We start from the raw sequence: 15020 nt of genomic DNA, 5'->3' as shown, positions 1-15020 counted from the left end.
CTGCCCTTTTCTGCTCACTCCCTTTCTTCTGAGAGCATGTTCTCAATAAATCACTTAGACAAGACTCCTTGTCTCAAGCTCTGCTTCTAGGGTATCCAACTTAAGACACAAATAGTTACTTGGAGAGAGCTCTTCTTCCTGGCCTAAGCAATAATGAGCCATTTTGCTCATTGTGATTCTGCTATTCAGATCCTTGGGTAAGTCACTTGATATTCCTAGCCAGAAGAGTAAAATGGCTTTGCCTCTGCAGCTGGTACCTGGCTCATCCACGTCAGACCTCCCCAACCAGAGAGGCCAAGATCTCTTTATCTTACATTTTGCCTAATTCTTTCTGGCCAAGTCTATCCAATTAGCCTGGCTTGCTATTTAAACCAAATAATGATACTTTTGACCACCAAACTTGAATTTCAGAGAAAACATTCATTCATCTCCAGTCAGCCAGCCAGCCAGCCAGCCGTTATGGAGGATTGTTCAAGTAGCCAGGTACTGTGCTAGATTCTGGATGTGGCTACAAGCATAGACAGGATATAGTACTTGCCCTCCAGGAACTCATTCTGGAGGGAGAAATGGACAAACAAATATGCGATTGTAAATGAAGTTTATGATCCATGCTCTAATATGATGCTAGGAGAACACAGAAAAGCTACTAAATCAGGCTGGAGGTTCAAAACGGCTTGGTTTTTTTATTGTGTTAACCTAACAAATACATAGAATAGATATCCCCTAAGAACACTGCACACCAGAATGGTTACTTCAAAGAATACGGTGTTACAATGTAGAAAGATGTGTAGTTTTAAGCACAAAGAATGGTTGCCTAGTGATGGGAAGAATAACAAGATATAAATGCAAAGGACTCTGCCTGCTGTGTTATTACTGCTGTAGCTTTGCTCCCACTCAAATGCTCACTTCCTGGAGGCCCAAAGAAAGGGAAGCTGAATTATGGTTTCTGCCTGGGGACTGGCTAGATCAGTGGTAATCAAAGCCAACTTCTCCCACTGGCTTTCCACCAACGTTGTGGCTGATGGCCCACAGACATAGGATGCAGGGGTCTCACTGCACGACTGCCCCATTCTTGCGTATTCCTCCCATGCCATTCATCAATCTACTCCTGCAAGACATGTGGAGGTTATAGCATAACTATGAGGTTAGGGATGGTAATTGTTCTATGTTGATATTAGTGTGGCTGGTGCTAATGCAAAAATAATTACTACTCTGTGTCTTTATGGCCATTTTCATTTGCCCTCTGGTGGTTATGTAGTTATTTGGCTATCGATGGTAATGACATAATGCATGGCAACTAATATTGCCTCAGCTATACAACTGGGGGGAGTCAAAAAGGAGGAGGTGTTTGGGAGAGGCTGGGACTTGATAAATAATTTATTTTTCTTGAGACTTTTTTTTTTTTTTGTCTTTGCAAAGACTTTTCTTTGGCTGTAAGAATATGAAGTCCTAAGAATACCAGTGATCTGGTGATCAAAAACCTCAAGGTCTTAATGCACATGTCAGCTCTTTTGGTGATCATGTGCTAAAGTCTGAAAAATAAGTAAGGAGCGGTCATGGTCTCTCGGAATGCCTCTTATCACTCAGTTTCCTGAGTTGTAAGCCTTGCAGTTTGTCTAGATTCTTCTCTCTTTCATATTCTCCTGTATAGTCTCCTCATTGGCAACAGAATAAAAGAAAAACTTCTTTCTGAGATGCTTCAAGATCTAATTTCTGCCCAGTCTTCTAACTTCACCTCCTTTCCCATTCCCTTGTCATTCCCAATGACTCACTGTTCTTCCCCAGCTACATCATGCCCTTTCCTCATATGCTGCTTTTACTCTCTGGAATGGCCTCATCCTTCAGATCTCAGATACTTCATCTGAGAGCCATCCCTGACTCTCTCAGGCAAACAAGATCGTATCACTCCTGCGCACTGGGTATTTTACCTAAAGCACAGAAATAACCACACTGTATTCTAATGGTGTGTTGGTTCACCTGTTTCCCCATAAGGCCACAAACTTCTAGAGGTTCATGAGGTTCTTCTCTCCTTAATTTCCAGCGCCCAGCAAAGTGACAGGCACATAGCAATTATTTAATATGTGCTGGAATAAATGAACAAAATGGGTTTCCTTCTCATGTGCTAGGTTCTTCTGGATTAAAATGACAGATAAATCAATTTTACTTTACAAGGATCATACAAGATGTTTTCATCAGCATACAGTTGCAGTCACATAATCACTTCTTTTAGAAGGCCAGTTTCCCTTTCTTCATGGTCCTCACATATGCTGTTCCCTCTGCTTAGAACACTCTTACTTCCTCTCCATTTAATTCCAGTTTAAATGTATTCCTTAAAGAACCTCTGATTGAGCACCTTTCTAATTGCTATCAGACTAGGCTATGCCCTCTGTTATAAATTCCCATGGCATCTGTGTGTTGTTTTCCATTTTATTAACACAAATTATAATTAGAAAATGTTTGTTTAATTATTTAATAACTGTCTTATCTACAAAATATTAAACTCCTTGAATGCAGGGGCTATATTTGTCCTATTCACCACTATGTTCCCGGGCCTGGCATATTGCCTTGCCTATAGAGAGTATACAATAAATATTCCAAATAAGGAACTGAAAAAGCCCCTAAGGCAAGACATACTACTGATATCTACTTAGATGCACACATTAAAAGGTTACATAACTACATCTGTTTTCAGAGATAAGCTGAAGTGCATGTTTTCTTACAGAAGATTTCAAGGAACACATGGAAACTTCATCAATATGGACTAAAGGGAATAGGGGAGAAGAAAATTTCCTTTAAATATGTAGTAAATTTCAACTTCAGGCTTATTCTTCCATATCAGTTTAATTCAACATCTACTGAGCACCTACTATGTGCTAGGCACTGTCCTAGCCTCCACACAGGGTCTACGAACATGAATACAACAAGGCACCTGACTTAAAGCCCTTTAAGAAATGTCTTTCTGTAGATTTAATAAATTCATGCTCACTCTAAGCACAAATTGTTTCTTTAAATCATGTGGTCGTCTCTGCCCTTTTCTGTGTAGAATGCTCTTCCCTGCCTGGACCATTTAGTTAATTATAATTCTTCTCTCCTACATCAAAACCTTTTAATAAGAGCACACCCTCGTTCCCTCCTTCATCCCCTCCTCTCTTTCCCCAGAATCCTACCCTCATGGCTCCTTCTCTGTGCTGTTCTCCTGTTCTCCCAGGCCTCCTTCCCATAACACTGTCCACAGTGTCATACTTACTCCTTTACTCCTATTCGGTGTGGTCCTCAGGACAGGGACCATCATTTTATTCTATCTCAGCACAGTGACTGAGACACAGGAGATGCTCAATGATTTTTGTTACTGTTACAGTGAATGAGTAAATGAATAAAACTAGTGTTTTTAATTAGATATCCTGCAAGACTATTTTTAGTGGATTGTTTACAATTAGGAATACTCACTCTACAGAGATCTAGATCTCCGAAGTTCCTCAGTCTTTTTCCTTCAGTCAGGTAAGCTAAGCATCCCCTAATATATTTGAGATTCTAGAAGATTTAGCCACATGAAGTTACCATTGTTGTGCATCAAAAATGATTGAGGAAGTGCCTAGGTGGCTCAGTCGATTAAGAATCAGACTTCAGCTCAGGTCACGATCTCGTGGTTCGTGAATTCGAGCCCTGCGTTGGGCTCTGTGCTGATAACTGCTTTGGATTCTGTCTCCCTCTTTCTCTGCCCCTCCCCCGCTCATCCTCTCTCTCTGTCTCTGTCTCTCTCTCAAAAATAAACATTAAAAAAAAAAAAAACAACTGAGTATCAGCACTTCACATGTGTCAACTTAATACTTAGAAAATCCACTGGCTAATGATGGTGTCAAGGTGAACATCAAAGTGTCTATATTTAAATGTTCCGGATTCCAAATGAAAGAACTGTTTTCCTTATCTCGGCCTGGGTCTCCCAGGCTTATGCCTTCCAAGCTATTCAGAAGGGTCTGCTAAGCCCACTGCTTCTTGTAAGAAGAAGACTGTAGTCTCCCTTTCTAAGATCGTAAATACTCAGAATACTGTGTAGAAATCATGTTTTTAGGATCACTTATGAAAGGTTAGCATTTTATAGCCAATTACTAAAAGCCCAGCACAAAGTAAATGTACCCCAAATCAAGCAGATGTACAACAAAAGCCCAAGAAAAAGTACACGGACATTCTTGGAATGAATACTAAGCAACACAGTAGACACGACTTATATCACGAAGAAAATCACCAGTTGGTGGGGATGGAGGAGCTTGGGGGATGGTGGTTTGGTGAAGCCCCTTCATTTCTAGAATAGAAGCCACACTGCTTGGCTATCTGTCCCTGGGCCTTTAGCTCCACTGCCTTGCTCCTGTCTCATGTGTCCAGCAGCCACAGGCCAGAGCTGTCCTCTGACCTGTCTAATCCACAGTCTCGTAAGACTTTATTGCTCATGCCACCCTTTACTCCACTTTCCAAGCAGATGGTGTCATTAGCTCACAGCCTCTTGCCTCATCGGTCTCTGCTGTAATTACACTGCTAAAATCTCATAACCAGTATTTCTCTACCAGGATTGCCCTAGATTTCCCTTTTTAATAGCGACTGAATTTTCTCTGGTCACTTAGAATATCATCTCAGGATGTTGACAGAGCGCTTGAGACCCAACCCCCAGCACCACCCCGACCCGTCTGATGTGGTCTATGTACCTCTCTGCTCTTTCCCAGCCCCAGATACGGGTGATTTTTGCCCCTAACAAAGATATGGACGGAGAAGGGGAAGGGAACACAGGACCCTCTAAGTATCTTCCTTTTGCTACCAGTCAGGTTCAAACGTCATCTAACATCTACTATTGGCCAAAACGTAGCCTCCACTCGGCTCCCTCTTCACGCTCCAAATTTCCCAGGTTTACCAGGAAAGGTGGAGGAAGAGAAGACAGAAGAGCAGGGTGAAGCCCAAGACCTTGGGGATTCTTATTGGGCAAGAGTCAAAGGAGTGTTCTGGACAAACAGAAGCTGTGTATGGAAGCGTATTGTGTAGTTCAAGGCCACCACAGCTATCGAGGCCAATGTCACTTTAGCAGGAACTCTGACCTGGCTCCCAGAGAGAACTGTTCATAGTTTTCCCCTGTAGTTGTAGTTTTCCCCTGTAGGTATTATTCCCTTCTGGACTTCCTGATCCAAGATTTGTCCTCTAGACAAATCCCTGCTCCTATCTCACAGGATTTAACCTTCAGTTTGAGTCTTTGGTCTCCTTCTAGCTACCAGGTCCCACCTCCCTCTCAATCTTCCTTTTTCCTTGTTCTGTGATACCTGCTGAATGAGGCCCACAGGGTTTGCAGTCAACACAGTACACCTTATGATCGTGAGGTAATTGGATAATATTATCACCTTCTCAGAAAGTCTTCAAAATTATCATGAGGATGTGAGGCATTCCTCCCCTGGCAGGTATCTGTGTGGTCAGATAAGATGACTGTTGCATTCCATTCCAATCATGTCATTCGGCCATTCTCCCATAGTGGGCACTTCCATGGAGACACTGAGGGATGTGACAGTCTGGAACATTCAGCTAAAATGGAATTCCAAACATAGCGCCTGCATGTGAGTTTCTCATAATCAGCCCATATATAGTCCGTCCACAGTCAAGGACTTAGTTAGGTGCCTCTCTGTTTCGTTTTTTCTTCCTCCTGCCCTTTAGGAGTTTTAAAAAAGTCAGAGGCATCTTGTAGATGGTGACAAAAGTATGTATTATCAAAGACAGATCTTATCACAACCCCATTTTGTCACAGCGTGAAACACAAATATCAGTATGCGTGGCTTTATGAGCTAGATTGGTTGGGTATAAATCTCAGCTCTGACGACTTTCAGTTTTTTAAGCATGAATGTGTTATTTAACCTCTCTCTGCGCCTCAGTGTCCCCTCTCTAAAGTGAGCGTTTTAATAGAAGGCAACTCACAGGGCATTGTGAAGAGTAAACAAACAAGGTTGAGAACGGTGCCTGACAAAAGTTGACAAAAAATAAAGTATAATCTAATTAATAGTAGTAGTAAAGACAATGTTTAGTATTTTGCCTCAGAGTAGTGTGTTTTGCTGCGGGGTCTCTCCTATGTGACAACTCACCGAATCCCTTGACTATATCCCTGAACCCTCCGAGTTCTCTGGACCTCTGAAACTGGTTTAGCACAAAAAGTCCCAGACTGGAAGTCAGAAGATCTGGGAATGTTTGAGGCTTACACACATACTATTCATGAACAACCTACCACAGGCCAGTCCTCGCACTAGATTCTTCTCCTGTTCTTTTCTGTGTTCTTCACACCAGTTTCACAAGGTGGCTATCATTGTCCCCATTTCGCAGATGACGAAATAAGTTTTGAACGGTTAACGACTGGGCCAACGTTAGGAAGGAGAAAACACGGGGGTCTGTCTGGAACCATTGCTAAAATCCCAGCACGTGCTTCTATGGAGAGTCACTCAACCTCTGTGACCTTTACTTCTCCCACCTGTAAAGCTGAATTCTCCCTGCCGTGTCCATCTCACAGGGTGAGAATCCAAAGAGAAAGCGTCTACGCCAGTCGGCTGCAGGCCTTTGAAACGTTTACGGGGCTCGGAACCACTACCGCCAGGGAAGCGCCTGGAAAGGCGAGCTGGGAGGCGCCAACGCGGGGAGCAGACTCGGGATCCCGCCTCCCCGCGACCCCAGGGGCGGGCGCTCTGCTGAGTGGCAGGAGAGTAAGCCAATAGGGATGCGGAGGCGGCCGGGGGCGGGGCTTCCCCAGGGCGCGCTCGGACTCGCTAGAGGGCTAGCGGGCCAGAAGCTGGCCGCAAGTTTCAGCCCTGCCCGGGGTTTGCTGAGCGCGCATCTGTGGGGCCTTATCACCTTCCTCACCGCCTGCGCTGAGAGGCCTGGCCTCGTGTGAGGAGAGTAGCAGAATCTCGTTAGTGAGGACAGCAGGCAAAGTCACGAAGTGGTGCAAATGGCCTCGGCTGGCTCAAAGGCTGTGGAATCCGGGTGTCTGGGCAATCGGTGGTTGTGATAGAGAGCCAGGGATCCCCGGGCCTTCTGAATCCACTGTCATTCCTGAATGTTTCAGGGGCTGGGCCCCACGGGGAGCTACGGAAGGCAGGAGAAAGAGCAGGGACGATTTTCCTACCAGAAATACATGTGCAGTTATTCCAGAAGGAGAAATCCGAGAACAGTGGGATTTGGGGAAAGGACATCTTGGTTCTCACATTTTGATATGATCTATTCACTTTGCTTCTTACAGCTGCCACCACCATTCTCTCACATGTTTTTTATCGCTATAATTCCGACTGGACTTCCTGATCCAAGATGTGCATCTTCCAGCAGGCCCACTGAGGTCCACAGTGATTGGTGCTAAATGGTCAGGACATTCCCCCTGCGTAAAACCTTTCTGTGATATCCCATCACCCTTCTGTGATTTCCCATTGCCCTCAGGATAAAGGCCTAACTAACGTTGGACATGGCTTTCAGGGCAGCAGAGGTTCTGGCCTCCTGCCCCAGCCCTGTCTCCAGACACTTTCCACTCCTTTCCTAGGTTAAGGGCTTGTGAAATTAGTAAAAGAATGGGTTATTTCTAGAATGATTCAGCAGTATTGTCAGAAGAGAAATCCTCCATAATCTGAACACTGATTGTGTTCAGTAACCACCTGAAATGGAGATATCAGCTCTGTCTGGAATCTAAGAAACCTCAAATCTAGTTCTTGCTCATTTTCTGATTTTACTGTGTAATCTGCCACATGTTTCTTTCACTCTGTGTTACTTTGCTTATAAAACAGGGAGAGTGAAATAATGTTTCCTATTCTTTTTTTTAGATTTTATTTATTTATTTATTTATTTATTTACTTATTTATTTATTTATTGAGAGAGCACATGCATGCAAAAGAGCAGGTGAAGGGCAGTGGGAGAGAGAGAGAATCTTAAGCAGTCTCTGTGCTCAGTGCGGAGCCCAATGCAGGGCTCGATCCCATGACCTTGGGATCATGACCTAAGCTGAAATCAAGAGTCCGCGGCTCAATTGACTGAGGCACTCAGGCACCTCGTGTTTCTTACTCTCTTATTTTTACTTTCTCAAGGTACTTCAAAGAGAAATCTAACAATACATGGAAAAGGGCTTTATAAATTCAAATTATTAATATATGTCCTTCATAGCGAGATATACAACATTAATTACCTTGAAGATATTTTTCTGGGTCATATAGAATCTGTATTTTATATACATTGTGTATGTAACCCTAAGGTTTATCTTTATATCAGGCATGGATTAAAGCACCCCACAGATACCATTTACTCTGGCTGGATCAGAGGAGCAGGCCTGACTTACAAGCCTTGTCCACTTATGCTCACTTGTTACTGTACTTAACGGAGGGACCTAGAGAAAAGGTAAGATAGAAGATGTCAACTAAAGAGTCCTGCCCGCATAAAATAAAGATGGCTCTGTCTTAAGAAAACTTTGAAAATTAATTCTTTTTGTACAAGATGTAATGATTGCTTTCAGAGGAATTGGAATAGCATGTAAAATATTAGAATATGGGATTATGGACTGTTGTAGGTCCTTGCTCACTCTATGTTCTTAATCACCTCATTGTCTCTGCCTTTAGTGCTCTTTCCAAATCTGGGATTCATCTCTCCTTTTCTTCCCCTAGCCTCCTAACATATACTTTTCACTTAGCTAACTATCAGAAGGTATAATAGATAATGAATGAAGAAATGAAAGGGTGATGGATGGATGGAGGGAGGGATGGATGCCTGGATGGACACCAACGGACATGAAGCCGGTTGATCTGGGTTCTTATATGGATCAATGCAATAGCCTTTTGAAGTAGACCAGCAATTATTGGTCCTATTTTACAAACGAAGAAACTGAGGCTCAGAAAGTTAAGTGGCTTGGTGTGGAATACACACTGTTAAAAAGTGACAGAACTGACTTTAATTTTTACGACATCTTTCTTCTCACAACATAGTCATTCTTGAAGGTAAGAAAGACTTAATTTCCACATTTTAGGCTGAGAACAGGCCTTCAAAAGAACACTTACATGCCTGTCTCCTTCACCACCTCCTCCTGTCCTAAGCAAGTGATTTCAGAAGCAAGCCAGTACTCACAGGCTAATTTTAAAGACAGGTCTGGAAAGTGACACCTGTTAGGAACATGGTAAGGAAGAACTAGACATAATGAGATTTCAGCCCATTTTGGCACTGACTTCTAATGGAAGATTCAGTACAGTTCTCTGCTTATGAAAGGAACCTGTTTCCATGGCAGAGGAGGAACTGAGGGAGGAAAGAGAGAAAAAAAAATGGTAAAAATGTATTTTCTCAAAATCATTTCTCCAGATACACTGAATAATTCAAAGGGCAAGGGCAGTTCAGTGACAAGGAGTGTGGCAGTAGGTGAGCTCTGAGAAATAGAATAACTCTCAAGATTTCATCCAACGGACAAGATAAATGAGGAATTTGGACTTGGAAAGGTTTTATTGAGCTCATGAGCCTTCCCTATTTCACTTAGTGTGGCTCACATCTCTTCATTTAAACTCGGAAGCTAGACATCCTGGGTTTTAAACCCTGGCTCTGCTACTAAACTAGCTCTGTAATCAGGGGCATGATTCTTAACCTTTCTGCCTATTTGCATCTGTAAAATGGGTATAATAATAATTAACATCTCCCCTCTGGCATATTGTAAATGCTATTGTTACTAACGTCACCACAGCTGCCTCTTGATCATTGAAGCAAGGCATTTACTTGAAGAGAGTTATTTGCAATTGCATAAAAAAATGGAGGAGGGGCATCTGGGTGGCTTAGTCGGTTAAACGTCTGATTTTGGATTTTGGCTCAGGTCATGATCTCACAGTTGTGAGATTGAGGCTCTGCCACTCCACTGCTCGCGTGCTTGCACTTTCCCTTTCTCTCTCTCTCAAAATGAAAAACATTTTAAAAATGGAGAAAACAGTAGTGAGATTACCTGGGGCACTTTTACATGTTCTGGCCTTCCTTTCCATCTCCTATCTCCAGCCTTCTGGAAATTCAGATTCTGTGGGTCTTGGGTAAAACTTAGGGATGTGCATTTTGAAGAAAAACATACCTAAAATGCTTTCTTTCATTTTACCCCTCTACCTAACACCCCACTGGAACCCTACCTTAAGGGATTTCCCTGGAGGATGAAAGATATTTTTACTGCGTGAGGATTACCAGGGTTATATAAACATGGGCAGCGCATGTACATATTATTAAGTCTAGCTCCCTAGCTAGATTAAAACCAACCTAAGTTAAGATTCAGACTTCTTCTGCCTTATGATGAGCTGATGAGCCCGCCTCAAACTCACAAATGATATCGTCATGATGGTACTCTTTCTGGAGAAACCAAGTCCTGGTGATGTAAAGTTTGGTCATCTAGTATTATGTGCTTATGTGCATTAGGTTGCAACCAACTTTTTGTAACTTATTGATCTATATGGACCTCCTTCCAGGTTCATGTACATAGCTCTAACTTATTCTTTTTAATACCTGCATAATATTCCATAGTATATAATTTTCATGCTTTCTTCAGCCATTTCCTGTTGCAGGAAATGCAAATTGTCTGCTACCATATTTTAACCACCAAGTATTATGCTGTAATAAACACTCTTGTGTGTTACTTGGGCATTTTTTTCTTTCCTCTTAGAATAAAATCAGAAAAGGCCATGGTTGGATCACAAAGTATGTACATTGTTAACTTTTAGATGATATCTCCAAAAAGGTTGAAACACTGCCCTTCCCATGAGCTCCTCCTTAGAATATCATGTGTACTGTGGGAAGGGGCAGCCTGACCTGGGCTACCTTCAAGTGGATGCAGTTGTGAGTATAACAAGACTATGATTCATGGTTGCTAAGGTGTTTTGGATTTTACAGATTGGCTAAAACCTCATCAGATCACATAATGCCTTCCCTTTTCTGACCATAACTGAGTCTGTGGCATGGCTGAATTTACCCCCCAAAATGGCACAGCCACAAGTATCAACCTACCTTCCATCCCTGTTCTTAGTTTTGTATGATACCTACTTGGGGGGGAGAGAGGGTGGGTGGAAGCAGGTACAAAAAAAAAAAAAATCTCAGCGGCAGAGATGAAAGGAATTGTGCTCAACCCAGAGACCACAGGACAGAGGTCAGATGACGGGATAGAATCAATTTCCTTATTTTCATGCTCTCTCTGCTCAGAAACATTTTCAGCTTAATAGCTGCTGACTTCTATAACACTCTCCTGTAATCTACTGCAAATCCAACGGATTCTGTGTTGTCACACTTCATCAGCTGTGTTATAATTCCCAATAACTGGCACACAATTGATGTGCTATCCCTGAAAAGCCGGCCCCCAGATAAATGGCTTCCGAGGGTATAATGATAAATCAGAGGCATTGTGAATGGATTCTGAAAGTATTCTAAGTCAGTACAAATCCTCCCTGGAATCCAATTTGGCTGGTTCATTACCAGTTCTATCTCTGGTATGCAAAAAGACGATAAACAATATTGTAAAGATGTAGATGAGATCGGCTTTTGTGACCTAATGTTTCTGTTGAAGAGAGAAGTACATGTTGTTAAAATGAGAAAAACGCACACAACCCACTGGCAACAGATTATTATAAGCTTCATTTTGAACAGGAATCATTTGTGATTTTATTACCTTGGAGACAAAGGCCTGGCTACTTCTGCATTTTATAGTGGCTTAATTAACCTTTGCGCACAGAGATCTGGTACACCTACTCCACGAACTTAAAAGCTGCTTAAAAATACTGAGAGCCACCGGCTATTTCTGATAGACTCAGACCGAGATTCTGGAGGAGTATATAGTGGTCAAAGCAAAATTTTCCGGGACCAGGCTCCGGGGGATGAGTCCCAGCAAGTGACCTAACTTTCTGCGTCTCAGTTTCCTCCATTTGGAAAATGGGCTGATAGTAGTTTGGATCTCATTTCTTTTAAGTGGCACTAAGAAGAACGAATAAATAACCAAATGTGAAAGGGATATGGCCGAAGAAGGAAAGTTTAATTAGTAAATCTAGCCTCAGAGAAATCATTAAGGATTGCTGGAGTTTGTCTCTTCGGGTTAATAAATCTCTATGTAAGGTGTTGGAAGTGACCGTATAGTGTCGTGTTTCTGTTCATGGCCTTTGGAGTTGGACACACCTGGGTTTAAATTCTTGCTCTGCCACTTAGTAGTTGTGTGACCTCAGTTTCTTGCTTTATCTAGGGGGATTAACTGGAGGACCTAATACAAGGGTGTGAGGCATGGCCCTGTGGGACCAAGTAAAATATTTTGTTTCTGTAGTACTGAGTTAACATTTCAAACGTAAATAACGATCCTATACAGGTGATATAGCTTAGAGGTGAGGACCCTGGGTCCTGGACCTGATCGTCTGGTCAGATCCCAGTTGTACCCTGTACATTAGGTGTAACCTTGGGGAATTTGCTGACTTTTTTATGCCTCAGTTTCCTTATCTGTGAGTACAGTTAGGGTACCCACCTCAAGGGGTGCCCTTGAGGACTAAAAGGTGCCCAGCTTACTAACAAGGTAAGTGTTAGATGTTACCATGCACTTCTGTGCAGAGAGGCGGACAAATCGACTGGGAACCAGGTAGAACACTTGCTACGTTTCTAAAGTTAGAAATCCCTACCATCTGCTTTTCCCTTCTAATTTCATTACTTGCCCCTAGGACAAGTTATGCAGAGAACATTCCAGTTAACTGAGAACCAGGGTTGTCAGGACACTTATAAATTGAGATTTTCTATTTAATAATGTGTACTGCGTTAGCAGGTGTATAAAAGGGCAAATCCAACCCTGTGGGGACTGAAACGCACCTAAGATGGAGGTCCTCTTGATGCAAAGGAGTGCAAATCACAAATACAAAAAGAGGCACAAGAGTGAATATCTACTTACAATGAGAAATGAAAGCACAACAAAATTACTGGCTGGTCCTGCATGGGAGGCAAGTGAAATGCAGATTCCAGGGGCCAGCTTGTGCACATGGTTGATGGTCTAGGTGGTAAGAACAGTAGCTGCAGAAGGGACAGAGTGGGCAACTGCATTGACATCCCTCTCCTGGAACGGAAGCCAACAACATGAAATCCACTAGTCAATAAAGAAGATTTATTACATGTAAACTAAACACAACTTATTTTCCTTTTTTTAAGACTTCACAGATAAATTTATAGATATGTCGGAACCAACGTTCCGATTTGGGTTTGGAAAATACAGTCCTGTGTTTCCTTTTAACTTCTTAGCCTTCACCTAGAAAAATGACTGTCCTTCAGATCTCATCTGGATGGAGAGGGGAGCCTGGAAGTGTGTGTCTGGGGCGTGCTAACACTGCAGTGCCTTCTTTTCTTTCATTTCTCTTCTGTGCTTGAGTTTTCAAGTGCTCTGAGGCTGGGAGACAAAGCAGGTGTTTAAGAATTTGTGCGGTGAGTCCTGACCTTCCTCCCACCCCCGGCCCGCCCCCCCCCCCCCCCCCCCACTGCTTCTCAATATTGTCTGAACAATTTTGGAAGGGCTGACGGTGTTCTAGAAAGTGTTATCCTATGCACACGACTACTGGAAGGGAGACAAAATCTGTCTCTCTCTCTCTCTCTCTCTCATTTCTTTTTTTTCTTTGTCCTCCTCACCTCTCCCCATGTCCCTCAGCATTCCAAAATCCTACACAGATACCAAGTTAAGAAATCACTTGCTAATTAGAAGCTCCGAAATACCCCAAAGCCTGAATAACTAATGATGATGGAATTTTGGATACAGTGTCAGGAAAGAGGAAGCTCCATATGGGGGGAGGGGGTGCTGCAGGAAGGATAAGCTTCCAGGCATTCGCCAAATGACTCAAAAGCCATGCCTGCCCACTTCTTTTACTCACCAGGTCATTTCTGTTCTTGGAAATCAGCTGATTCCTGTATTGGGCAGTGCACCCAGGCCAGCTCTGCCAGGCCCAGTGAGGGTGACATACCCACACCAGCCTGTCCACACCTCTTCCTCTGCCAGAAACTAAAGCACATGGAGGAATGTGTGGGTCATCACAGAAGTAATGCTTTCTGAAGTCCTGGGTTCATCTAAATGGTTCAGGGACAAGCAGAGAGGTAAGAACACACCTGGCATCAGGTCCTTCGTGAAAAATAAGACTTGACTCCGACGGGTGAGTTGGATTTCCATCTTGTTAAAAATATGTATAGTAGCCACTTACTCAAATATTGATTCAACACACAATTCTTAACACATGCCCATATTTTATAGGTGAAAGATACAAAGAAAACATTCACAAGTTTCATGATAAAAACATACAAGTATGCCATAAATAATATAGTATAATGTGATCATTGCTGTAACGGTAGGTAAATAGAACTTTAGGGAAGCCAAGAAATAGGAATGATTGTATTTTATGTGTGTGCACATGTGTATAGGGGGTTCTCAACCAAAGCAGGGAAATGTGATTTGTTTCATATGTAACCCAAGGATCCATGTGTCTCCTGATAGTATAGCCCCTTTCCCAGTAAGAACTAGTTTCCCTCTCCCATCTTGCCATCAGGGTCACCTTCTAGGACACTTTCAAAAATCAAGGTGACCCTGATGACTTTTCCTTTGAGGAGCTTCTCCCCTAGACACAGAACAGCAGCGGTCATTTTGTTGTTGTTGTTAAGACGATGTGAGTTTTGCCCCCTTAAAGGTGAGAGATGGAATAAAATGAAGGCATACAGATCTGAGTCTCTTATGTAGCCCCCTTACTCAAGAAGGTGTGGGGAGCAATGTGGAGACAAGGAAGACAGGTCCCAGAGAGTGGTGGCCCCGCTGGGTGCCCCAATAGGTGGAAGTTTTGTGCATCTGTCAGTCAGGGTGTGTGTCCTGGGCAGATTCCTTGAATCCTACCTCTCTTAAGTACCATGGATTTCATGTTTTCTCTTGTACTTCAAGGTTGTCATTCTAAGCCAAGAAAGAAGTCTTGAAAGGATCAAAAGGCTATTTCAACCAAGGCAGTCTCCAGCTTTTGTGTGGATGGCAGCACGGTTATATG

The 15020-nt window shown here is 42.8% G+C and overlaps 3 long non-coding RNA genes across 8 annotated transcripts in view; 2 read left to right on the top strand and 1 right to left on the bottom strand.

Annotated features, from left to right (window-relative positions):
- LOC147584756 (uncharacterized) overlaps positions 1-6637 on the bottom strand; it is a 66614-nt gene extending 59977 nt beyond the window's left edge. For 2 of the 4 annotated variants that reach the window (XR_015253011.1, XR_015253015.1), the window contains exon 1: positions 5379-6637. This is a non-coding gene — a long non-coding RNA (uncharacterized LOC147584756). The remainder of the gene's footprint in view (positions 1-5378) is intronic. The other 2 variants (XR_015253010.1, XR_015253008.1) reach the window with 2 other exon arrangements.
- Positions 6638-6803: 166 nt separating this feature from the next.
- Positions 6804-8416, top strand: LOC147584755 (uncharacterized). The gene is made up of 3 exons (XR_015253019.1): positions 6804-6926; positions 7253-7369; positions 8263-8416. It is a non-coding gene; the product is annotated as an uncharacterized LOC147584755 (long non-coding RNA).
- Positions 8417-13943: 5527 nt separating this feature from the next.
- The window catches only part of LOC147584754 (uncharacterized), a 29063-nt gene continuing 27986 nt past the window's right edge, over positions 13944-15020 (top strand). For 2 of the 3 annotated variants that reach the window (XR_015253002.1, XR_015252998.1), the window contains exon 1: positions 13944-14091. This is a non-coding gene — a long non-coding RNA (uncharacterized LOC147584754). The remainder of the gene's footprint in view (positions 14092-15020) is intronic. The other variant, XR_015252999.1, reaches the window with a different exon arrangement.

This window comes from Puma concolor, chromosome A1 (genome assembly GCF_028749965.1).
Source record: "Puma concolor isolate L17-30 chromosome A1, mPumCon1.1.hap2, whole genome shotgun sequence".
Lineage (NCBI taxonomy): Eukaryota > Metazoa > Chordata > Mammalia > Carnivora > Felidae > Puma > Puma concolor.
The sequence above is the reverse complement of the archived record's forward strand: the minus strand, read 5'-3'. Positions and strand labels throughout refer to the sequence as shown.